The 25,970-nt window shown below is 36.8% G+C and overlaps 2 long non-coding RNA genes across 2 annotated transcripts in view; both read right to left on the minus strand.

Annotated features, from left to right (window-relative positions):
- Positions 1-258: 258 nt before the first annotated feature.
- LOC306645031 lies at positions 259-6,440 on the minus strand. The gene is made up of 3 exons (XR_013759513.1): positions 4,810-6,440; positions 4,269-4,386; positions 259-653 (listed from the first exon to the last, which is right to left on the minus strand). It is a non-coding gene; the product is annotated as an uncharacterized lncRNA (long non-coding RNA).
- A 622-nt stretch (positions 6,441-7,062) lies between these two features.
- The window catches only part of LOC306645058, a 137,815-nt gene continuing 118,907 nt past the window's right edge, over positions 7,063-25,970 (minus strand). The window contains exons 8-9 of the long non-coding RNA XR_013759520.1: positions 7,605-7,745; positions 7,063-7,145 (exon numbers count right to left, since the gene is read on the minus strand). This is a non-coding gene — a long non-coding RNA (uncharacterized lncRNA). The remainder of the gene's footprint in view (positions 7,146-7,604; positions 7,746-25,970) is intronic.

Consider the following 25,970-nt stretch of genomic DNA (forward strand, 5'->3'; position numbering starts at 1 on the left):
CATTGTTTTTATTATGTCTCCTTTCCTCCAAATTGTCTGTTTCTTTGCAATTAAGTGCTGGTTGAAACTCAGAAGTTGTGCTTGAATTACCATCAAGCCAAGTCTTACAAAGACAGAAGGGGCTGACAGTTTTCCATTGATGGATTAGACACTTACTTTTTCTGGCTTTTAACAGCTTTTCAATCTCACTTGTCATTCCAATATTCTTCCTATTCCAAAATGACAGCACAAATTGGACGCAGACTATGCACTTATAGCTGCTCTCCCAGAAACCCTGGGTACCTAATGGTTTGTGAGGTTATTGGCTTGTTTTGTTTTTCCTTCTAGTAAAATTTTTTTTAGGATTCCAGGAAATTGGTTAAGTTCATGTCTTCAAGAGAAAAAAGTCGATGTCCTTGATTGTTCTCTCTTCTTTTAGTGTGTCCTTCCAGGCGATTGAGCATCATCAGATTTGGCCAAAGGTCCAACATCGCCTGCTTTCTTATGTTTCAAATGCTGCCTCTTCCTTTTGTTGGCAGTCAGTATGAAGTCACCAGTCTGACTTTGAAGAACTTAATTCAGCCAGTAATTCCCAAAGCGCATGACGTAGCAAGATCCGTGCTGCCTCACCTTTGATACCTTGAGCTCATGGTTCGGTTCCAGATTCTTCCCTTCTTAAAAGGAGAGAGAAAAGAAAAAAAAAAAAAAAAAAATTCATCTCTCTTTGGTGGGATATTTGGGGGAAGATTTTATTTTCCTTTATTTTTTAATTCTATCAGGTATTTCCCATAGAACGAAGGAAATGCTGTCATTTTGTTGAAAATCATTTCCTTGCATCTCATCAAATCTTACCACCTACTCACAAATCCCTAAGCACTGAATGATATAATGTTGTCTGTTTTGAAATTTCATATAAAAATAATCATACATTTTCTAAAGTGTATTAAGGGAAAAATATGACAATGTAGAAACAAGTTCTCTAGAACTACATCTTTCAATATCAGAGTCACCAACCACATGTGGTTGTTGCGTACTTGGAATGGGACCGGAGCAAACTGAGATGAACCGGAAGCAGGAAATGCACACCAGATTTTGAAGACTTGCTTTAATACAAGAAAAAGAATGTAAAATATCTTAAGTTCTGTATTCATGACATGTCAAAATGATAATATTTTAGATACATTATTTTCGACTAAATACATTGTGAAAATTAATTCCACTTATTCTTCATTGTTTTTTAAATGTGGCTACCAGAAAAAGTTTACATTACCCATTTGGCTTATATTATATCTTCATGGATGGCACTGATCTGCAAGTTTTCTGAATTCTTTCCATTCAAAATTCCCACAAAACTACAATTCCAAACAATATTTGAGGACTAATGAACATCTATTTCTGTTGTTTCCATTTTGACAACCCCTTAGTCTAACTCCTCACACTATAAAGTCCTTAGTACAGCCCTGCAAGTTTTTCTCCTACAAATCCCCACTTGAAAACATAATGAGCATTGTACAATTAATCAATGCCCTTGATTGGTGTTCCTACCCTTCAATTCTTTCCAGCTTCTCTTCTTTCCTCTGCCCATGCCACCTCTGTTTCTGCACCACGGATCCTGCTCCCCCACACTCACCCCATTCTCTCATCAAAATCATTCTAAGCTTTGGCTTGGCTGTGACACATCAGCAGGGTATCAATCACAGCCATACGGCCATTCCAAAAAGATCTTTCCTCTCCTTATAATAAAAGGCTTTACATCTTAAAACTAAAAACCCATTGTCCACTTCTGTTTTTCTGGGAAGTTCTTATTATTTTCCTAAAGAAGTGTACCTAGTTTTTTAAAGTTCTTTCCATTCTTTGTATTCACCTGTACATTGAAGATTGTACTATGTTAATCAGGAAGTGATTTGAAGTTCATCTCATCTCATCCTGCCATTTTATGGAAGAAAAAAAACTGAAAACTCCAAAGATTAAACCATTTGCTTAACCCTCATGAGAATGACAGTCTTTCAAAATCATTATCTTCAAAGCTATTATATAAAAATCTGATTCAGCAAAAAGCAGAAAAAAATGAGAAGTGATCTGTCTGCTTCCCTCATATACCAGTCTCATAACTGCTTGTTCAGATGAGGAGAGTATTTTCATTTACTTAAAGTGTTAAGATTATATCTACTTATGATCCATCATGCAACCTTTGGAATGGGCTTAATGAGCCCACACATTGGAGTTTCTCTCCTTATGAGTGCATGGGAATCCAGGATTAAGAACCTAATTAAAACTCTAATTACCCTCAGAGCATGATGAAGTTTGTGTTGAGGCCTTTATTTTTTCCGGCTTTTATTCTTCCATCCTTTGCCTCAACCTCTGTTGCTTCCATAATGTACTCAGAACAACTCTGACAACTATCTGTGGGAAGATCTGTAATCTGATTTGGAGAACTACATAATGCTAAAACCTTTATAGCAGCCTTAATCCATCAGATGTCTTTAAGTTGGAAAAAAAGCTAAGGAATCTGCCACAACCTGCAATCAATTCTGTGGACCTTTTCTAGCAATCTGGGAAGAATCCCCAATCTCTGTATTCAGGTCTAGAAAGGAGTTCACTGCCCCATAAAATAGCCTGCTCTCTTTCCAGGAGTTCATTAAAGAGACAGGATCCTTCTTGGTGGTCCTGAAAAAATATAATGTTATACAGGAAGAAACACTGTATTTAGAACCAGAAGCTCTCTGGTTAGTACGAGTCATTCAGCAATTGCTTCCCTTCCCACAAGCCCAAATTCTCAAGTGTAAGGGAGAGTTTTCGTATCCAGGGACTTCAAGGGTTTCCTCTGTGATAACATTCTATTAACAAGGAGTTGATTATTGGTTTCTGTTTTCTGAATCTCCCACTCTCCTCATCAGCAAAACCACAGTAATAAAGTACTTGCATCATGTATAATGCTAAGCACAACACAGGGCACTTATTAATTAAGAAAAACATATAGTTGTGCAAAGACAAGTAACTTCTCCTTTGGGGGCATATTGTGCTCATTTTATGTAAAGTTAAGTTCAGTAGTTGTTAATTCAGGAAAAGTACCCTGAATTTATCTCTCAATTTCTTCTCTTGCTGAATGCCTTAAAGTCAATTTTCAATGGCAACACAGATGGTGGGATCATACCTCATGCAACCTTTGAGTTCCACCTTCCATTATTCTCTGCCCAATACCCATCCATCTGTTCTCTCACCAGCCCCAACACAAGTGAAGAAGGAATCTTACATCATCTTCTTGCTCATTTTGGAGACCTCTACCTCCACGTCCTTTGAGCATGGAGTCCTATGACTATTTCTGATTATTTTTCACCCCATCAGAGTCATACAATGTCACAGTCCAACAGCATCCACCAGCCACCTGGGACTATTGAGCTTGTTAGGAGTGACTAACCCAAATTGAGATATGCTCAAAGTGTAAATGTACCCTAGATTTCAAAAAGAAATGCAAGAATAAAAAGAGTGTCTACCACCTCTAAAAAAGTTTTACCTCAATCACATTCTGAAATGATATTTAGATATATCAGGTTAAGTAAAATGTTTTTAAAAATTATTTCATTGTTCATTTTATTTGTAATGTGTCTACCACAAAAATTTTAAACCACACATATGGTTTGCATTTTATTTCAATTGGATAGTGTTGCATTTACAATGATCAACTTTTGCTGCTTTCTGTCCTAGAGTCACATCACAGTCTTCCTTTCCAATGACTGCAACCAATAAATTGAACAAATGGGAGATCTTAGATTAAGAAAAAACAGTTTTATTTTGTTTTCCCATTGTCCTTTAACTTATTCATTGTGGTTAGTATTTTTCCTGTCCCTGGATGAAGACTTGACATCTTGATCACTCTTCAGTAATGGAAAATCTGCAAGTCATGTACCTCACGAAACGGTCCTCAGCTTGTACTTAGAACTCTGAAAACATAGAGAACTAGCAAAAGCTTCCAGCTTCATTCAGTTTAGCCATTTGCCCTCACCTTCCCCTAGTTAGAATCAGCCACCTAGAAAAAAAAGCAGGGAAAAAATAAAAGGCTACAATCGGTGAGGTGGACATGGCCATCACGTTCCTTCTCACCTCCCCAACTTGTTCACCGAGGCTTCCGTTTCTCCAGTCTTTGAGTGCAGGTGGAGATGAGAACATGATCTTGTAGAGAGCAGGCTGGGGGCTCCCAGGACTCTCACAATGTTTAAAGCTGACTCTTTCTCTCATAAAAAAGACTCCATGGGCTTTGTTTGACACCTGCCTCAGTGTTGTCCACTCACCTGAAATCTCCCTTTGATGTGCCTAAGTCCTCCACCTTTCTGTTTGCTCTTTCTGTAGCCCTGACACATCCACTAATAATACTTGTAACTTCTTCTGATGAGGCTTCTCCGTCCTTTTCTGAAAAGCAATTTTCACTGAAATATAACAAACATACAAGTGTAGAAACCATACATGTACAATTTAAAATGTCTCAAGGTAGGAAAATGTGGATTATCACCACCTACGCCTGCTCACATTTTAATGTCCCTCTTGGGCAAGGTATAAAATGCCTTTCTCTTGATCTGGCTGCATCTGGTCCTTAGGACACTCATATACACTTTGTCTCTAAAAATTTGAATCAAACCCTCCCGATCTCCCACCACCAGAGACAGAAATAAGTTTTATGGGTTGTTTGTTGGTTTTTCTTTTTGTTTGTTTGTTTGTTTGTTTGTTTTCAGATACAAGTCAGACACTTATTTTCTTAGTCCATTTTCCTCTGCTATATAGCAGAATACTTGACACTTAGATAATTTACAATAAACAGAAAAGTATTTGACTCACAGTTCTGAAGACTGGGAAGTTCAAAATCAAGTAGCTACATCTTATAATCTTGTTGAGTCTTGTTGAGTCATGATGTGGCAGAAGGCATCATATGAGTGACAGAAAGTGAGAAGGAAGACAGCCAAACTCATCCTTTTATCAGGAGTCCACTCCTGTGATAACTCACCCACTCTTGCACTAGTACATCCAGGAGGGCAAAACCCTCTTGACCAAATCACATTTCAGCACTGTTGCACTGCGGATTACAATTAAAGACAGCATAAGCTATCTGGCAGGCCCAAGACCCCAGGAATATAAAGACACCCTTGTCAGGCAGGATAGTCCAAGGACTTATCCAAGAAGGCCAGCAAGGACTAGAAACTTTCTTTGGAATGTGCACGTCTTGAGCCTGCCGAATCAATCCTTTACTGCACACACACACGAAGTGGTAAAATATTGATTCTAAGTGTATTTGTGTTATAATCCCTAGAATATTTGGGGACACAATGAGGCCATTGCCCTTGTCTATCCTACATCAAGCTCACTGAGTGGTCATTTGATGCTTCTCCAATTATTGTCAACTGAGGGAATGGAATTGCTCATCCCTTTGTGTTGGAAGTGGGGACATAGACTGGGATTGGTAGCATGCTCTCTCAGCTTTACATTGGTATGGCCAAAATGCTTGACAAGAACAACTTAGAGGAGGGAAAGTTTATTGAGGCTCACAGTTTCAGAGGTTCAGTCCATGGTTGGTCAAATCCATTGCTCTGAGCCCGAGGTGAGCTGGAAGGCTGTGATAGAGAAAAGCTGCTCAACTCAAGGCAGCTGGGAAACAGAGAGAGAGAGTAAAGTGCCAAAATATAAACCCCAAAGGCATGCCCGCCAGTGACCAACTCCCTACAGCTATGCCCCACCTGCCCACACTTTGTACCCAGTTAGTTCAATCAAATCCATCAAATGGATTAATCCAATGATTAGGTTAAAACACTCACAATTTAATCATTCACTCTGAATATTTCTACATTATCTCACACATGAGATTTTGGGGCACAGTGGAGCAGGGAGCACCTCATATCCAAACTACAACACATATCAATGATTCTTACCAAAGAAATCCCCTTTAGAATTCCATCTTTTCTTACCACTCAATTTGGGACTTGGGGCTGGGGTCTAACTGGCTCTATTTTGAACATTTGCATCCCAGTCTGGGGTCTCATTTGGTGCTTTATATCTGTCATCTTAGGGTCTCCCAAAAATGTCCATTGCAACATCCTATGTTACCACGATAGGCACCCAATCATTTTCTCTTTTCCATTCTCTCCCCTCTATTTTTTTAAGGGAGGTAGGAGGGAAGAAATTCTGAACAAGTACTATATTTAATTCTAGGTCACAGAAAGTTAGCCTCTTTCCTCCTATCTTTCTACCGAGTTCTTCTTGAGTTTGAATGCTTCGTCCATGAGGCAAGCCTCCCATCTGCAGCTACACATACAGCAAAATAGTAGCCTGTTCAAGGTTGATGAAGGGTGGATCTTTGTTTCAAATCCAAGCTTTGTCTCTTCCTAGCCTCTCAGAATTGTTTTTTCCCAATTGCTATGATATTTCTCACTTTGCAGGGTGGAGAAAGGTGAGATTAAATGATGGTAGGTTCTTTATATGAGAACCTCTCTGGTAGAAGTTTAATGAATGGGCAACTTTCCATGATTTCTGGCTCACAAAGTAGTGTCAGTGCCTGTGTCTTCTGAGAATATTCTCTTCTTCCAAATCCCTTGTAGTGTGTTCACTTTTCACAATACTTTCCGTTAACTATCTCCCATTGAAAACTTTCTCCTAAGAAGGAGGAAAGAATATAAATAAGAGATAAGAGAAAATCATCTAAAATTCATTTTCACTTTGCATAGATCAGAAAGCTGTAAGATCTTTAGATATCATCTCTCATCAATATTACTATGATCATGATACATGTCAAGTTTAATCTTTTTCACTCTCCATAATATTTGTTTATGTGAACAAATATTACTGCTCCTAAGACTCTGATTATCTTTTTATTCACCAAATACACATTTTCCCAAGCAGATTCATATAAAACTATACTGTCACCAAATGGACTAAACATGGGGATTTGGGATAGTTCGTATAGTACTTCAAACATGCAAGAAGTTATTTTTTAAACTGGGAGGAAATCCATCATTACTCTTAATACTTATATTTGTTTATTTGTTGTTGTTTTTAAGCTAAGAAAATGCCTCACAGTCATCTGCCACTACTATGGACTTACACATTTGTCGAAGGTTTGCTGCTATCCCAGATTTCTTGAGGCTGTTTTTCAGACATGGCTATCTGCAAGTACAGCAGAATATCTGGGAAACAATGAAGGGGCTGTTACAGGAGCAGACAGGATGCAGTACTTGGCATCTGGTACAGGACAGGGAATGTGTTATGAGGCTGCTCAGCCTACTCTAGAATCCCACACACGTTTTTCTGAAGCTCATGTCTGGATAATCCCATTGTAATAGGAAAAATGGTGACTGTACCTGGTCTATTCCAACTGTTCAGTCCCAATATCTGTAGCAGAAAAATCTACACAGGCAAACTCTGTCCCTGGTCATGGACCCTGGCCAGAGATCATACTATTGTGTGGTTAGTTTAAAAGAGACCAGGACAAAAAGCACTAACTGGTCATATGATCCATCCTTTCAGTTGGGAGAACAACTCATATACCAGTCCCACTGACAGTGGCCATCTCAGGAGGGGATGATCCCACGCTGTGGGGAGGCGGTGCTGATCCTGCATGGGTCTTTTCAACCACATTCACACACCTGGCTACTGGGTTTCATCAGATGCACCATCGGGAATATGAAAGGCCAGACACATAATAGAAACCAAATAGTCCCTGCAGTTGAGAAGAATGAGGTTTGAAAAGCAGAGCAGAGTTGCTTCTTGTCTAGGCCTGTGACTTCCTGTGATACACAGAAAAGGGAAATGTCCGTTATTGTTTGCAGGACATAAAACAGGAGTCATAAAACCTAGAATCAGCACCAAAGTATCCATTGTTATAAAGCACTACAAAATACCCATGTTCAGTCTTGCAGTTTATAGAGGATCTGCAAAGGAAGCAACCATCTTGCCCTTGATTCTGTCATCCTGGTGTTCTTCCTAGATTTTGCATGTTGGTCAAGAAGAACAAAGTGGCTTTGGAGTGTCCTTGCACTTTTACAAACTTCCCTCTTTCCACTCTGAGTCCACTTATGCCAGTTTGTCTTATATGAGGTGAAATAGGCAGCAGGAGACCCTTCTAAAATACACACACACACACACACACCCTGGCCTAACACCCCCAGTGCAATGGAAAACATTTCCAAGTCAAGTCACTGAGTAAAAGTAAGTTTTAAATTAGAAGAATCCCCATTTCATACTTCACATAATGATGTAATGGCAGATACTTGTTGAAAATGCCTGACACATAAAAACACATGTGAAATGAAGGTAAAAAAGAAGCTTAAATGAAAATACATATTTGAGCTGGTTGTTAGGAACAATAACATTTCCTGGAATGGGTCACTGGAGGAAACAGTTGATTTGGCTGGGGATAAGAGTGCCTCTAAGGTACGCCCTGAGAAGATGTGATCAAACTTAATTTTAAATCTGAGGATTGTAATAAGAACTGGGTTTTTTTAAAGTCACTGCCAAAGAAAAGGGAGCAAACATAAGTCAGCTCCTCAGAGGACGAGTTTGAAATGTGTGACATTATCCTAGGGGTTAGGACAAGGGGCAGAGACTGGTTAAAAGCTAATTTCCACTTGTCTTTTCATATGCTTTTGACAGTGGTCTTTGACTATATGGTCATCTACCATAAAAGATTGCAACAATGAGTTACTGAAATCAACTTTACCAAGTGGGGTAGAAAGGAGAAAAGACACGTTTTCCTTCTCCAGAGAGTTCTCTGCCTGCTAAAGATGTTTCTGTAAAATGTTTGTAATCCAATGCTTTGGGTCTTAAAATCCCCATTTATAGCCTGATTTTACATTGCTGAAGACTCACTCTGTTCTCCCTAAAGATGCTGGGTTTTTTTTCAGAAGAAAGACTTGGCAATTCTCTTTTCACCCAAGTTGGACCCTCAAATTGGAAATAGCTGTTTTCTTTTCTCCTGAAAGAACTAAAACATATTTGATACATAAACTTGGTACTAAAAGTTTGCTCAGATGGGCACGTTTGAACTTTGCAAGGGGTAGGAATGGGATGGTTGTGCTGGTATTCATTGCTTGATGGGCCTTTTCCTGCATCTGTACTGGGGAGACCTCAGAGCAGTGCAGCATCCAGTAGGCAGTGCCTAGAAATAAAGAGTTTGGAGTGAATGACCTCTTAGGTATGAACTTCACCCTTTATATCAGATTCATTCAAAATTAGAATCTTAATTTACATATCCTCATGGAATCTTCAAATAAATTATCAGGTGTAAACTTCACAGAAAATAAAATTGGCCATATTAATCTCCTTTCAAAACATCCTTTTCTTTCTCTGAAACCAAAAACAAATTCTCTGAGTCCCAAAAGTATGAAATTTCAAGGTCAATTGATACCGTGTTACTGAAGGCTTCCCAGATACTGGATAAAATTCCATTATTTAGTGTGCACTTTAATATCTTGCTCCCCTGCCTGACTACAATTCAATGACCTTCAAATGCAATATCTATTATTGCAGTTACTTTCATCTTTACCTGAGTAAAGCAGAATCAATGTTCATGTCCAGCAATTCCAATTAAGCTACTGTAGACAACTCTGCTGATTCTGCAAGCTTTGGATTTATATTGAATTAATGAAAGCTGAAAGGGGTTCCCATCTTACAGCCACACTTAATGCATCCTTGTCAAAAGGAAATGTAATTACAATATTGCAAGTACATAGGAGGTTGATCAACTTAAGCAAGGTGACAACCATGAATTGATCATGTGAGAGTGTCAATAAACATCCTAGCAGCTCTTATAAAATGTGCCACTTTTAGATTATTTAGTTCCATGGAACCTGGATGTTTCAGGTGACAGGTAAAAGATAAACATTTAGTTACTTATTTTCAGGTCAATGATTTAAACTGACCTACAGGTAGCATCAAAGGCCCCATATCAATTAACCCTTATTATCTAGATAAAACATAGTCTAGTCATTTATTTCCACATAGGTAAATACAAGAAAAAATATTTACATTTAATCTTTATGAGCTATATACATATACACACACATTTGCTGTCTGGGGACTTTTCTGATTTATGCATTAGATTTTAATACTAGTTTCTGACTTGCTGGATTTAATTAAAAGAAGAAAAAAATCCACACTTTATAGGAGAAGGGGGGGGGAAGGTGTATCTGGCTACTTATTAGTGACATGTTGACCTATATAATAATGTTGACTGATGCTTGGCAGACTTCACCATCTTTTTTCATCAACAACAATAATATGTTAACTTCTTATGTAGTACAGAAAAGATGCCTCTGTTTCCTCTTCTCCCCTAAATTAACAGGGGAAAACTAGGAATAACTACCAACACTGAACCATAGCTTATGAAGAAGAAATGCTGAATGCACTGGACATTGTGCCCAGAGACCGTAAAAAGAAAACATGAGCTTTGCAAACCTTGAGCTAACAAGGAGTTCTCCAGACTGATGACCCAGTGGAGGAATAACCCCAGATGCCTTGATTGGAGCAAAAAGACCAGGGTGTGAGAGTGAGCTTCCCACAGAGAGATACAAAAGTTATTTTTGCAAGAAATAGGCTGTCAGTGAGACCGAATTTAGACGAAACTGGGTAGCATGCAGAACTATAGCCTTTGTCACCAGAAAGGAAGTATAATGGTTAATCTAAATGTTCAACTTGATTGCATTAAGAAATGCCTAAGATTGAGGCTCCTGGGTGTCTCAATGATTGCCATGTAGGACAGGGAACTGAAGCAGAGACCCACCTTAAGTGTGGTCAGCACTGGTTGGAGGCTTTAATAGAAGAAAAAGTTGAAAGAACAAGAGAGCAGCAGCAGATGGACAAGCTCAATTCTTCTTGCACAGGTTCATGATTGCTGCTGAGGATATCAGACTCTAGCTCCTTCACTCTTCCAAAGTGAATTCTGCCCAGTGACTCACAGGGATTTCCCAGGCCTTCAGTCCCAGACTGGGGCTGCATCATTGATCTCTCTTGTTCTGAGGCTTCACCTTCTTGGACTGAGCAGTTACTGGTTCCTCCAACTCTCCAAGTTGAAGATAGCCATTGTGGGCCTATTTAGCTTTTGGTCATGTAAGCCAATCTAATAAATTCCCTGCTGGATCTGTTCCTCTAGAGAACCCTGACTAATACGAAGTGAAATATAAATTGCCAATCAATATCTGTGACCAACAGCCAGAGAGTTCCCCTAGTGGGGGCAAAATCACACCTACAAGACAGAATGCCAGCAACAAAGTATTCAGGGTAAGTCAGCAAATTTTCCTAATATCCCAATTTATCTCAGCTGTTCATCTTTATGTTTCTGTCCTACAAACAGCTGGTCCAGGAAAACCTGTAACATTCGATAATGGGCAAAAGCATAAATTTATATACTTGCACTTTCAGAACCAAGAAAAATAGTACAATAATGAAACAAAGTAAATGAGGAATGCATATCAGAAAATTATGCTTCATATTAGTCTAAGATTATGATCAAACATTTTCATGAAAATCAAAGAAAGTAAAAGAAATGTGGCCCAATAGAGGATAAAAATAAGTGCTCAGAGGAAAATTATTTTTGTAAGAAAGGAGTAGACGTCACATTAGAAATAGAAATTACTAAAGAAGAGTCAAGAACACATAGGGAAAAACTTTTTTAAATGAGTAGATTGAAAAGGAAAAGAAGTAGGCTTTTAAAAATTTTATTAAAGGGTGTTAAATATAGAACACAATTAAAGGAAAACAGCCACTGTTTTTTGAAGAAGATAATCAAAATCAAACAGAAAGAAAATCCGAAGATAAAACAGAATGCTCTCATAATGGTTTAATCAATCAACTAATTTAATTAATGAAGAACCATACCAAGTCCCTGAAAAACAACTTGATAAAAATTAGTCTTCATAAACTTTTTCAGAAAAAAAGGGACTATGGTACAAATTCTGCCATCTGAGAAAAGAAAAAGGAACATCATTGAAAAGAATGGCAGTGAATATAATTGTAAGTGTAAATACTTGTGAACATTATTGTTACATTTCAGGATGCAGATGTTCAGAATTTCTGACAATGCAGAAATAACAATCTCATTAAGAAAATGGAGAAAAGCTGGAGGGAAATGGTAAGAAGAAATATTCAAATAATGATAGAAGTTTTTTTTTCAGAATTAAGAAAAGCATTATTACAAATACTGAAAGTTTCTCTGAACCACGAGAACAATTTAAGAAAAAAAAAAAAAAAAAAACAGAAATTAACCCTTTCCTGCAAAAGGCCAAGCATAGCCCAACTACTGTGAAAGAAGAATTAAGTAGGAATATATTGGCCTTAACAGATTTGATCATTTTTATGTGTGTGTATGGTACTGGACCCAAGACCTTAGGCATGCTAGGCAAGCCCTCTATCACTGAGCTAACCTCTAACACCTGGATTTAAAAGTGTGCTATTGTTTTAAAGATATATGGGTACCTAATAAAGTAGAAACAAAAGACTAGAAAGAATCAAGAATACATAGGAACTTAATAAATTTAAAAAATAGTAAACCATAACAATGGGAAAAAGAGAAACTTCAATAAATTATGTTGGGATGAATTTTTAGCCACATAAAAATAAATAAATAAATAAATAAACCCTACTTCGTGCCATTCTCAACTACTAATTCCAGATGGGTAAAGAAATTATAGGTGGAAAAAAAAATAACTTTCAAACTTTAGAGTTTGTAAAGAACTTCTAGTTTCAACTCTGACACATAAAGAACTTGGAAGTCATCACTTTGTTTTTACAATGAGAAAAAATTCCAAATAAACGGAACAGCAACTTTCCTTGGACTCATTATAGACTTGAGGTCATAGGGAAAACCACCACCTGAAATCTGAGGAGCCTGAGGAGGAGACAATTACAACCAAGACCAGTTTCCTTGAAACCAAAGTAGTTAAAGCCATACACTTGTAAGAACACTGCAGATTAGTGCAGGAATGAGAAACTTTCCTGAGTTTTATGTCCAGGAACCCCACTAGGCTGTCATAGTGAAGAGCCAAGAAAAACCTTTGTTTCTAAAGAAGAAAGGAAAAGCAAAGCATTTCCAAATACAGTCAAAGCTTTATCTACAACAAAGGCTTACTGAGCAAGTAAAGAGAATTCTCCAAAGCCTTCCTGGATGCCAAGGGAGAGAAATTATCCCTGCTTTCCCCTCTTCTAGTCTCTCTATCTCCCCTAAGGAGAAAAAAGCAAAGAAACACTTGCAAAAGTCACAGTGGGGGCATAGGCCCACTAAAGATGGAGCATCACAGGATTATAGAGTACTCTCTGTTACCCCTCTAAGCAGAGCCTTTAGGAAGCACCAAATGACACTGGAAGAGTGGAAGAACTCAGGTTTGTTACTCCAGCAGGCTCAAAGGAGTCTCTAGCCAAAATCTGAGCTCCAACCCACAGTTTCTTACATTTATAGGCTATCTGGCATCATCTCAGACCTGTCCTGCCATTGAGCTGTTTAAAATTTCTAGCCTATGTGACTGAAGCACTTGTGCAGGAGTCTCTTGCAGGAAGCATGCTTACAGAAGCAGAAGCAATAAGGGGAAATGGCCTCTTCCACAGGAAGTTGTTTTTCAAGACAATCTTCGTGTAACCTCATTTCTCGTCTGGGGTGGTCTGGTTTTATTACCTCAGTATAACAGTAATGGTTTATGTTAGGGAGAACCTGACACAGGCAGCACCATTTTGAAATGTATCCTCTATCTTAGAACAAAAGTCACATCATAGTCCCTCTGGCTCAGCCTGACCTTAACACCCAGATAATACTCCAACACCATGCAAAGAAAGGAAATTTCTATCTGGGACTGGAATCCTGAAAACACCTGGTTCTACATGGAATAGTGACCACCTCAAAGAAGGGAGGTGAGGACCAAAAGGACCCTCCCCTGAGAACCCCCTAATAATGGTCTCATTGCAAAACTTTCCCTATGCCCTCAGGAGCCTATACCTACCCCAGGCTGTTAGCAGAACATTGGTCTCAGTCTCCTCTGCATGTTTATTCCAAATAAATCTGTGTACTGTTGAACTGCCCCTCTGCTCTCTTTATTTCCTTCATTGTCTTCTATGCTTATAGTTTACAGACTAAAAAACTGCAAGATGTAGACTCTAGGAAGGAAAAAAATGCTAAGGAACTCAAATACCAGGGGGGTATGAAAACAAGCATAGTATAGAAAAATGAAGCCTCACAAACCTACAGCTACAGCAACATTAAACACAGCACAACTTTTAACCAAAGTAACATAAAAACCTCACATTACAGGCCTATTTACCTCTATTCTTACACACAATACAACTTTCAACCAAAAATTGCAAAACATACTAAAAGACAAGAAACAATCTGAAGAAACAAAGCAAGTGTCACAACCAGAATCAGACATGGTAGAGATTTTAGAATTTCAGACCAGGAATTTTTTAAACTATGACTAATACATTAAAGATTCTAATGAACCACTGGGCAAGGCTCCCCGGACAGGACAGTAGTCCCGGAATGCAGGGAACTTCGTGGAGTAGAGTTGCCCAGCAAGACTCCCTCGCTGAAGCAGTGAACCCGGACAACCAGAAGCGTTTGTAGAGGAAGGCCACCCAGCAAGAGACTGCGGCACAGAGCAAGGTTCCCAGGCCCAGGAGGTAGGTCTGGACCCCAGGGAACTTCCCCACCAGGTGAGCCTTCCACGACAAGTGAGGCTTTCCCACCAGGGCGGTAGAACAAGAGACCCAGGCCCAGACCAGCCATGTCCCAGCCCACGGTCTAGTCCCCCTTTGACTGACCATCAGTCAACAAGTGGAGGTGCCTCTGCCCACTAGCAGGGAATATACCCTACCTGAAGGCCACCACCCCTGGAGCTTCCTTGTGGATCACTGCATTATCAAGTTCCTCCAAGACTTCAGGCTGCTGAAAGTTAGGAGGTGAGTTATTGGAAATCTACAGGGACACTATAAGTCAAAAGAGGAAATCTACAATATCTCAGAGTTTCACTACTAGAGGGGTAAATACCTGGGCAATATGAGAAAACAAGGGAAGAAAATGTCCCAAACAAACCTAGATGCTACATCAATAAAATCCAATGACAGCATGGCAGAAGAAGAAGTATCAGAAAGGGAGTTCAGAATATACATGATTAAAATGATCAGAGAAGCAAACATTGAGATGAAAGAGCAAATGCAGGCTTTGAATGATTGCACCAATCAATAGGTAAAAGAACAAATGTGGGAAGCAAAAGATCTTTTCAATAAAGAGTTAGAGATACTGAAAAAAAACAAACAAACAGAAATCCTTGAAATGAAGGAAATAATAAACCAAATTAAAAACTTCATAGAAAGCATAACCAATAGGATACAACACCTGGAAGACAGAACCTTAGACATTGAAGACAAAATATTTAATCTTGAAAACAAAGTTGACCAAAGAGAGAAGATGGTAAGAAATCATGAACAGAATCTACAAGAACTATGGGATACCATGAAGAGGCCAAATTTAAGAATTATTGGGATTGAGGAAGGCAAAGAGAAAAAAACCAAAGGAATGAACAATCTATTCAATGAAATAATATCAGAAAATTTCCCAAATCTGAAGAATGAAATGGAAAATTAAGTACAACAGGCTTATAGGACTCCAAATACACAAAATTACAACAGAACCACACCAAGGTACATTATAATGAAAATACCTAACATACAAAATAAAGACAGAATTTTAAAGGCTGGGAGAGAAAAAACTCAAATTACATTCAGGGGGAAACGAATAAGAATATCAGCAGATTTTTCAATCCAGACCCTAAAAGCTAGAAGGGCCTGGAACTACATTTTTCAAGCTCTGAAAGAAAATGGATGCCAACCAAAAATCTTATACCCAGCAAAACTTACCTTCAAATTTGACGATGAAATAAAATCCTTCCATGATAAACAAAAGCTAAAAGAATTTACAAAAAGAAAGCCAGCACTACAGAACAGTCTCAGCAAAATATTCCATGAGGAACAGATGAAAAACAATGATGTAAATCAACAAAGGGAGGAACTACCCTAAAGAAATAGCCAATTAAAAGAGAAACCAAGTCATGTCAAAAAACAAAAATGAGCCAAATGACCAGAAATACAAACCATATCTCAATAATAACCCTGAATGTTAATGGCCTGAACTCATCAATCAAAAGACATAGACTGACAGATTGGATTAAAAAGAAAGATCCAACAATATGCTGACTGCAAGAGACTCATCTCATAGGAAGAGATATCCACAGACTAAAGGTGAAACAATGGGAAAAAACATACCATGCACATGGACACAGCAAAAAAGTCACAGTATCCATCCTCATATCAGATAATGTGGACTTCAAGCCAAAGTTAGTCAGAAGGGATAAAGAAGGACATTACATACTGCTTAAGGGAAGCATAAATCAGCAAGACATAACAATCATAAATATCTATGCCCCAAACAGTGGCTCATCCATGTACGTCAAAAAAATCCTTCTCAATTCCAGGAATCAAATAGACCATAACACAATAATACTAGGTGAATTTAACACACTTCTCTCACCACTGGACAGATCTTCCAAACAAAACTTGAACAAAGAAACCATAGATCTAAATAACACAACCAATAATTTAGACTTAACAGACATTTATAGAATATACCACGCAACAAAGAGTGAACACACTTTCTTCTCAGCAGCACGTGGATCCTTCTCCAAAACAGACCATATATTATGCCACAAAGCTACTGTTAGCAAATACAAGAAGATAGAGATATTACCTTGTATTCTATCAGATCATAATGGATTGAAATTAGAAATAAATGACAAAATAAAAAACAAAATACTCCAACACCTGGAGATCAAATAATATGCTATTGAATGATGAATGGATAACAGAAGACATCAGGGGGGAATAAAAAAATTCTTAGAGGTAAGTGAGAACAAAGATACATCATATCAAAATCTCTGGGACACTATGAAAGCAGTACTTAGAGGAAAATTTATTTCATGGAGCACATTCAATAAAAGAAGAAAAAAAAATCAATAAACGACCTAACACTACAGTTCAAAGCCCTAGAAAAAGAAGAATAGATCTAAACCCAAAATAGTAGAAGACAGGAAATAGTTGAAATCAGTGAAATTGAAACAAAAGAAAAAATTGAAAAAATTGACAAAATAAATAGTTTTTCTTTGAAAAAATAAACAAAATTGATAAACCCTTATCCACACTAACAAAGAGAAGGAAACAGAAACTCAAATTACTAAAATTCGGAATGAACAAGAAATATCATGACAGACACGATTGAAATACAAAACATAATTAGAAGCTATTTTGAAAATCTATACTCCAACAAAATAGAAAATCTCGAAGACAACAAGAAGTTTCTAGAGATATATGCATTACCTAAACTGAACCAGGAAGACATACACAATTTAAGTAGATCAGTTTCAAGTAATGAAATAGAAGAAGTAATCAAAAGCCTACCAACAAATAAAAGTCCAGAATCACTTGGGTTCTCAGCTGAGTTCTACAAAACCTTTAAAGAAGAGCTCATTCCAATACTTCTCAAAGTATTCTATGAAATAGAAAAAGAGGGAACCATTCCAAACTCATTCTATGAAGGCATTATCACCCTGATACCTAAAGCAGACAGAGACACATCAAAAAAAGAAAATTTCAGACCAATATTCCTAATGAACATTGATGCAAAAATTCTCAACAAAATTTTAGGAAATCACATACAAAAACATAAAAAGATAGTGCCCCACGATCAAGTGGATTTTTATCCCAGGGATGCAAGGTTGGTTCAACGCCCAGACATCAATAAATGTAATTCACCATATCAACAGACTTAAAGTCAAGAATCACATGATTATTTCGTTGAAGCTAAAAAGGCATTTGATAAAATACAGTACCTCTTCATGCTCAAAACACTAGAAAAAATAGGAATAGTGGGAACATTTCTTAACATTGTAAAGGCCATCTATGCTAAGCCCATGGCCAATATCATTCTAAATGGTGAAAAACTGAAAGCATTCCCCCTAAAAACTGGAACAAGGCAGGGATGCCCTCTTTCACCACTTCTATTCAACATCATTCTTGAGACTCTAGCCAGAGCAATTAGACAAACCAAAGAAATTAAAGGGATACGAATTGGAAAAGAAGAACTCAAACTATCCCTGTTCGCTGATGACATGATTATATATTTAGAGGAACCTGGAAATTCCACCAGAAAACTCTTAGAACTCATAAGTGAATTCAGTAAAGCAGCAGGTTACAAGATCAATGCTCATAAATCCAACGCATTTTTATACATAAGTGATGAATCTTCAGAAAGAGAAATTAGGAAAACTACCCCATTCACAATAGCATCAAAAAAAATAAAATACTTGAGAATCAATCTCACAAAAGAGGTGAAAGACCTCTACAATGAGAACTATACAACACTAAAGAAACCTTAGAAGATGGAAAGATCTCCCACGTTCTTGGATAGGCAGAATTAATATTGTCAAAATGGCCATACTACCTAAAGTGCTATACAGATTCAATGCAATTCCAATTAAAATTCCAATGACGTACCTCACAGAAATAGAGCAAGCAATCATGAAATCTGCAAGAATAAGAAACCCAGAATAGCTAAAGCAATCCTTAGCAGGAAGACTAAAGCAGGGGATAATGCAAAACCAGAATTTCAACTATACTACAAAGCAATAGTAACAAAAACAGCATGGTATTGGTACCAAAATAGACAGGTAGATCAATGGTACAGAACAGAGGACACGGACACAAACCCAAATAAACACAATTTTCTCATACAAGACAAAAGTTCCAAAAACATGCAATGGAGAAAAGATAGCCTCTTCAACAAATGGTGCTGGGAAAACTGGAAATCCATATGCAGCAGAATGAAACTAAACCCCTATCTCTCACCCTGCACAAAACTCAACTCAAAATGGATCAAGGACCTTGGAATCAGACCAGAGACCCTGCATCTTATGGAAGAAAAAGTAGGTCCAAATCTTCATCATGTCAGTTTAGGACCAGACTTCCTTAACATGACTCTCATAGCACAAGAAATAAAAGCAAGAATCAATAATTAGGATAGATTCAAACTAAAAAGCTTTCTCTCAGCAAAGGAAACTATCAGCAATGTGAAGAGAGAGCCTACAGAGTGGAAGAAAATCTTTGCCAATCATACTTCAGATAGAGCACTAATTTCCAGAATATATAAAGAACTCAAAAAACTCTACACCAAGAATACAAATAATCCAATCAACAAATGGGCTAAGGAAATGAACAGACACTTCACAGAAGAAGATCTATAAGCAATCAATAAACATATGAGAAAATGTTCAACATCTCTAGTAATAAGAGAAATGCAAATCAAAACTACCCTAAATTCCATCTCATCCCAATTAGAATGGTGATTATCAAGAATACAAGCAACAAAAGGTATTGGCGAGAATGTGGGGGAAAAGGTGCACTCATACATTGCTGGTGGGGTTGCAAACTAGTGCAGCCACTCTGGAAAGCAGTATGGAGATTCCTCAGAAAGCTTGAAATGGAACCACCATTTGACCCAGCTATCCCACTCCTTGGCCTATACCCAAAGGACTTAAAATCAGCATACTACAGAGATACAGCCACATCAATGTTCATAGCTGCTCAATTCACAATAGCCAGACTGTGGAACCAACCTAGATGTTCTTCAGTTGATGAATGGATAAAGAAACTGTGGTATATATATACAATGGAATATTACTCAGCTATAAAGAATAATAAAATTATGGAATTTGCAGGAAAATGGATGCATTTGGAGAATATCATGCTAAGTGAGATAAGCCAATCTCAAAAAACCAAAGGATGAATGATCTTGCTGATAAGCAGATGATGATACATAATTGGGGGGGTGGGAGGGAGGGAAGAATGGAGGAAGGAGGGACTGTATAGAGGGAAAAGAAGGGTGTAAGGAATGGGGGAAAGGAAAAAATAACAGAATTAATCAAACACCATTATCCTATGTAAATGTATGATTACACAAATAGTATGTCTCTACTTTATGTACAAACAGAGAAACAAGTTGTACCCCATTTGTTTACAATAAAAAAAAAGAAAAGAAATAAAAGATCCTAATGAAAACAAAAAATAAACACAATGCAGGAACAGATGGCAATGCAAGAAGAGAGACGAAAACCAAGAATAAAGGAAATGCTGGAAATAAAAAATGTCATTAAGAGAAAAGAAGAAAGTTATGGGTTTATTAGTAGACAGGACACAGCCCAAGACAATTTCAGTGACCTTAAAGATAAGTCAATAGAAAATTTCTAAAGTGAAAGAAAAAGCAAAAGAGGAAGGAAACCAACAAACAAAAATCCAGCAGAATAGCAGAATATCCAAGAACTGCAGCTTTATTTGAAAAAATATGATACATATGACTTTGAGAAATGAAGATAATGGAGCAAAAGAAAATTTGAAATAATGATGGATGAGAATTTTCCAAAACTAATGACAGACGATACCCCAGATTCAAGAAGTTCAAAGGACACCAAGTGGGATAAATTTAAAAAGAAAAACCTGCACAACCAATATTATATCAGATTAAAGAAAATCAAAGACAAAGAGAAAATCTTAACCACATCAAGACCTTTCACCTTTCACAAAAATTATCTGAAAATGAACATAGCCTTAAAATGAGAGCACCTACAGAGTGGGAGAAAATCTTTACCACATGCACTTCAAATAGAGCACTCATCTCCAGAATTTATAAACAACTCAAAAAACTTAACACCAGAAATACAAATAACTCAATCAATAAACGGGCTAAGGAAATGAGCAGACACTTCACAGAAGATATACAATCAATCAACAAATATATGAAAAAATGATCAACATCTCTAGTAATTGGAGAAATGCAAATCAAAACTACCCTAAGATTTCATCTCACTCCAATAAGAATGGCTATTATCAAGAATACAAGCAACAATAGGTGTTGATAAGGATGTGGGGGAAAAGGCACACTCACCCACTGCTGGTGGGATTGAAAATTGGTGCACCCACTCTGGAAAGCAGTATGTAGATTGCTCAGAAAACTTGGAATGAACCCACCACTTGACCCAGTTGTCCCACTCCTTGGTTTATACCCAAAGGACTTAAAATCAGCATACTACAGTGATACAGCCACATCAATATTTATAGCTGCTGGATTCACAATAGCTAGATTGTGGAACCAACCTAGATGCCCTTCAACAGATGAATGGATAAAGAAGCTGTATGTATATATACACAATGGAATATTACTAAGTCATAAAGAAGAATAAAATTATGGCATTTGCAGGTAATTGGACAGAGTTGGAGATTATCATACTAAGTGAAATAAGCCAATTCCAAAAAACAAAGGCTGAATATTTTCTCTGATAATTGGATGCTGATGAATAACAGAGGATAGCAGGGGAGGTAAGGGAAGAATGGAGGAATGTTGTATTGTGTAGAGGGAAATGAGGGAAGGGGAGGGGCTGGGGGAAGGAAAGGTGGTGGAATGAGACAAACATCATTACCCTATGTACATGTATGATTACATGAATGATGAATCTCTACATTGTGTATAGAGAAATGGAAAGTTATACTCCATTTCTGTACTATGAATCAAAATGCATTCTGCTATCATGTGTGACTAAGTAGAACAAACAATAAAATAATAAAACAATGATATAAACTTTTTACAATGCAAATATTGGTTGGGTGATGAGTTTTAATACATAATGTCTAAAGCATAGTCCATTTTTTTAAAAAATGGTTAAAGTAAAATTTATTAAAAGTGTAAACATGTGGTCTTCAAAAGATACCTTTATAAGAATTAAAAAAACAAGCCACAGATAGGGAGCAAGTATTTGAAAAACACTTATCTATTAAATAATTTAAACCCCAAATATACAAAGAACTCAAAACAAACAACACTATTAAAAATGGACAAAAAAATCTGAACAAACACCTCACCAAAAATAAAGAGATGGCAAATCAACATATGAAAAGATGTTATCACCTGTCATCAGGAAATTGTAGACGAAAGCAATGACTAGTAATACCCACCTACTAGATTTACTAAAATCCAAAAACAAATAAAACCAAATTCTGATGAAGATATTGAACAATAGAAACACTTATTCATTGTTTGGGGGAAGGCAAAATGTTGTGGCCATTCAAGAGGACTTTGGCAGTTTCTTAGAGAACTAAGCATAAACTTTTCATATGGTTTAGCAGTCTACCCCGTGGTATTTATCCACTTGAATTGAAAATGTATATCCACACATAAAGCCTGTTAATAGATACTTATGTCAGTTATTCAGAATTTCTAAAAGTTGGAAGCAAGCAAGATGTCCTTCATTAATAAACTGTGGTTCATCCATACAATGAAATATTATTCAGTGAAAAAATGAAATGAGCTATTAAACCATGAAAAGACATAGAGAAGTCTTAAATGAAATTAATATTGATAAATGAAAGAAGTCAATCTGAAAAGGATATATGCTGCACAATTCCAATTACAGCAGTTAACATTCTGGAAAAAGCAAAATGACATAAATAGCAAAATATCAGTGGCTGCCAATGGTTTGGGGAAGGGAAAGATTAATAGGTAAAGCACAGATATTTAGGGCATTGAAATTATTCCATATATTCTTGTACTGGATACATGACAATATTCGCTTATCAAAATTCATAGAATTGTACAACACAAAGAATGAGCTCTAATATAAACTATGGACTTCAGTTAACAATGATGTATCAACATTGGTTCACCAATTGCAACAAATATTCCACAGTATTCAAAGATGTTAATGGGAGGGGGGTGAGTTGAGAGAAAGGGAATATGGTATATGAGAACTCTCCGTTACCTGTTCAATTTTTCTGTAAACCTAAAATTGCTCTAAAAACTAAGCTCTATTAGTTAAAACAAAGAAAGTTTCAAATGCATAAGTCCCAAGCACAGGGAACAAACACAAATTCTCCACTTAAACACATTCAAGTGAGGTCACAGAATTCAAACATTTTTTTTTTAATCTTAAAATCTTAAAGAAAATAAATAATCTTAAAGAAACCATCAACCAGACAGATTTCAAACTTCTCATCAGCAACAATAGACAACATTGAGCGATGTCTTAAACAAGTTTGGAGAATTGACTGTCCACTTCTGAGTCCATCAATCGAGCCAAAGGAGACAATACAAGCATTTTCATATGCATGAAGATTAAAATAGCCCACTATGTATGGACCCATGATGAAAAATTACTTAAGAAAGAATTTTGAACTAAAAAAAATATATATATATGGGAGTGCTAGGTGTATAAGTTGGGAAAAAGTTAATAGAGTATATTTATAATTCTAACAAAATGATCATTTAGGGTGGTGTGTTAAAAGTAAATTATAACTGAAAAATGCCAGACAAAAAGAGCATGAAATATGGAAGAGGAAAATTTAGATCAAAGTGCCATAAGGCTTTTGTTATTTTTGAAGATCCAGGTATTGGTTAACCTTAGGTTTCTTTGGTTAAAAAAAAAAAAAAAAAAAAAAAAATATATATATATATATATATATATAAAGATGTGTGTGTGTTAAGTGTCTTAAGATAATCACTAAATAATGAACATAAAAATTTAAACTTGCAAGTCTATATAATGGGGGAAAGTTGATTTAAGACAACGGACAAGTGATATCAAAATGGATGCCACCTGAAACCTAGGAAATTGAACTTTATGTTGTCTAGTCTTTCTAAAGCATTCCAGAGCACTTGGCTTGTATTTTGAAAGACAGGGAAAGACAGGAATATTCATACTAGTGTCACGAGTGTCAATTTATTAGTAGAAAGTGAGTAAATGAAAATAAATCTATTTCCCTTTTGAAAAAGTTTGTTAACCACACATTCTGTTAGACTTTAAGGAAATACAATTTAGTGATAAAGCCATGAGCTCTAGAATCAGACACATCAGTTCTTTTTTTTTTTTTTTTTATTGTAAACAAATGGGATACATGTTGTTTCTCTATTTGTACATGGAGTCAAGGCATGCCATTTGTGTAATCATAAATTTACATAAGGTAATGTTGTTTGATTCATTCTGTAATTTTTTTCCTTCCCCCCACCCCTCCCTCTTTTCCCTCTATACAGTCCTTCCTTCCTCCATTCTTACCACCCTCCTTAACCCTAACCCTAAACCTAACCCTAACCCTAATGCTAACCCCTTCCACCCCCCATTATATGTCCTCATCCGCTTATCAGCGAGATCATTTGTCCTTTAGTTTTTTGAGATTGGCTTATCTCACTTAGCATGATATTCTCCAATTTCATCCATTTGCCTGCAAATGCCATAATTTTATCATTCTTTATGGCAGAGTAATATTCCATTGTATGTATATGCCACAGTTTCTTTATCCATTCATCAATTGAAGGACATCTAGGTTGGTTCCACAATCTGGCTATGGTGAATTCAGCAGCAATGAACATTGAGACACATCAGTTCTTAACTTTTGTTTCTATCACTGAGATCTGTGTGACCTTGGACAAGGTACTTAATCTCTTTTAGACTTAATTTGCCCATCCATGTATTGGGGATACACACACACACACATACACACACAGAGGTATGTATGTATATGTGTTTGCGTGTGTTTCCTATGAGATTTGATTGAGATATTGTATATAGTAGAAATTTAATAAATGTTTGTTCCATTCATTTTTGTAGCAGAGACCACTGGTTGTGCCCCAGTGTTTATTCTGCCCTTTCTCCCTAGTAATAGAACCCCAAGTTGAATTTTACCTGGACTTCTAGAAAGGGGGACAATAGTTTCTAGCTTTTGTTTGCAGCTGGATATTAACATGTATTTGAATTATCATCAATAAAATGCAACTGGAAGAAATGTGAATAAATCTGGGACACACACCCACAGAAATAAGCAGCTTTTCTCTTTCCCACTGCCTGGAAAGTGGACATGATAGCTGGAGAAAAAACAATCATTTCGGATCAAAAGGTGATGCTGGAAATAGAAACCACACAGGCAGAAAAAGAGCAATCAGGCAGAAACTGCATTTCTGACAATGTTGGATGCATTGCAGCTCTAAACCACCTGCCATAGCTTTTATCTTGTCTAAGCCATCATCACCTGGTGTAGACAAATATTAGTCACTTGCAGCCAAACCTAATAAAATTAGTGTACTTACTAATATTCATTGTATTAAAATACATATTTGGCTTTTATTGTATATTTCTTCCAAGCAACTTCAAAATAACTATAAGATTAAGTAGGGTCTATGGTTAATTAATTTGATCTTTATCCAAAAAAGAACAAATGTGCCTAATTATTAGAAGAGGATGCTATTTAATGTGTCTTTGAACCTGGCTATAGTATCCATACTTGTGCTTTCCCTGCTCTCTGTTTTGATACATTTTTATGATAACCCTATATTTTAGACAGTGTGGAAGGCAACATTTTCACTGGAATGAAGAATAAAATAAGTTTCTTTGCCACATGGATCCATACAGCTAAATGAAAACCATCATCCAATTCAAGGGCAATCACATGTGGGCAAAGACATGTGTTATGAGAACCCAAAATGTAACAGGAACAGTAGTTATTTGTGGAGACATGATAGGCATTATGAAAAAAGATGAGATATGAACTAGATCTTTTAAAGACAAGGAGTAATTCACTGGACACAGAAAAAAGAAAGATCTTCTAGGAAAAAAAGAATCTAAAGACAGAAGCAAAGCCAGAGAAACATCTGAGAAAGGAAAAGCTGCATTAGAGTTGGTCCAGAATTAAATTGCAGGGTATAGTTCATTGCTCTTAATAGGATATCAGTATAGAACACTGAGCTGGCTTAAGCTGAGTTGAATGTTATGGCAGCACAGGAAAGATTTACAAAGGTTATTTTAATATGGAAAATTCAAGTGCTATAATTTTTAAATAAAAATGGCAGGAATTTGAATTACACTTTCAGTATAATTGTAATACTGGTG

Source organism: Sciurus vulgaris (assembly GCF_902686455.1).
Source record: "Sciurus vulgaris genome assembly, chromosome: 15".
Lineage (NCBI taxonomy): Eukaryota > Metazoa > Chordata > Mammalia > Rodentia > Sciuridae > Sciurus > Sciurus vulgaris.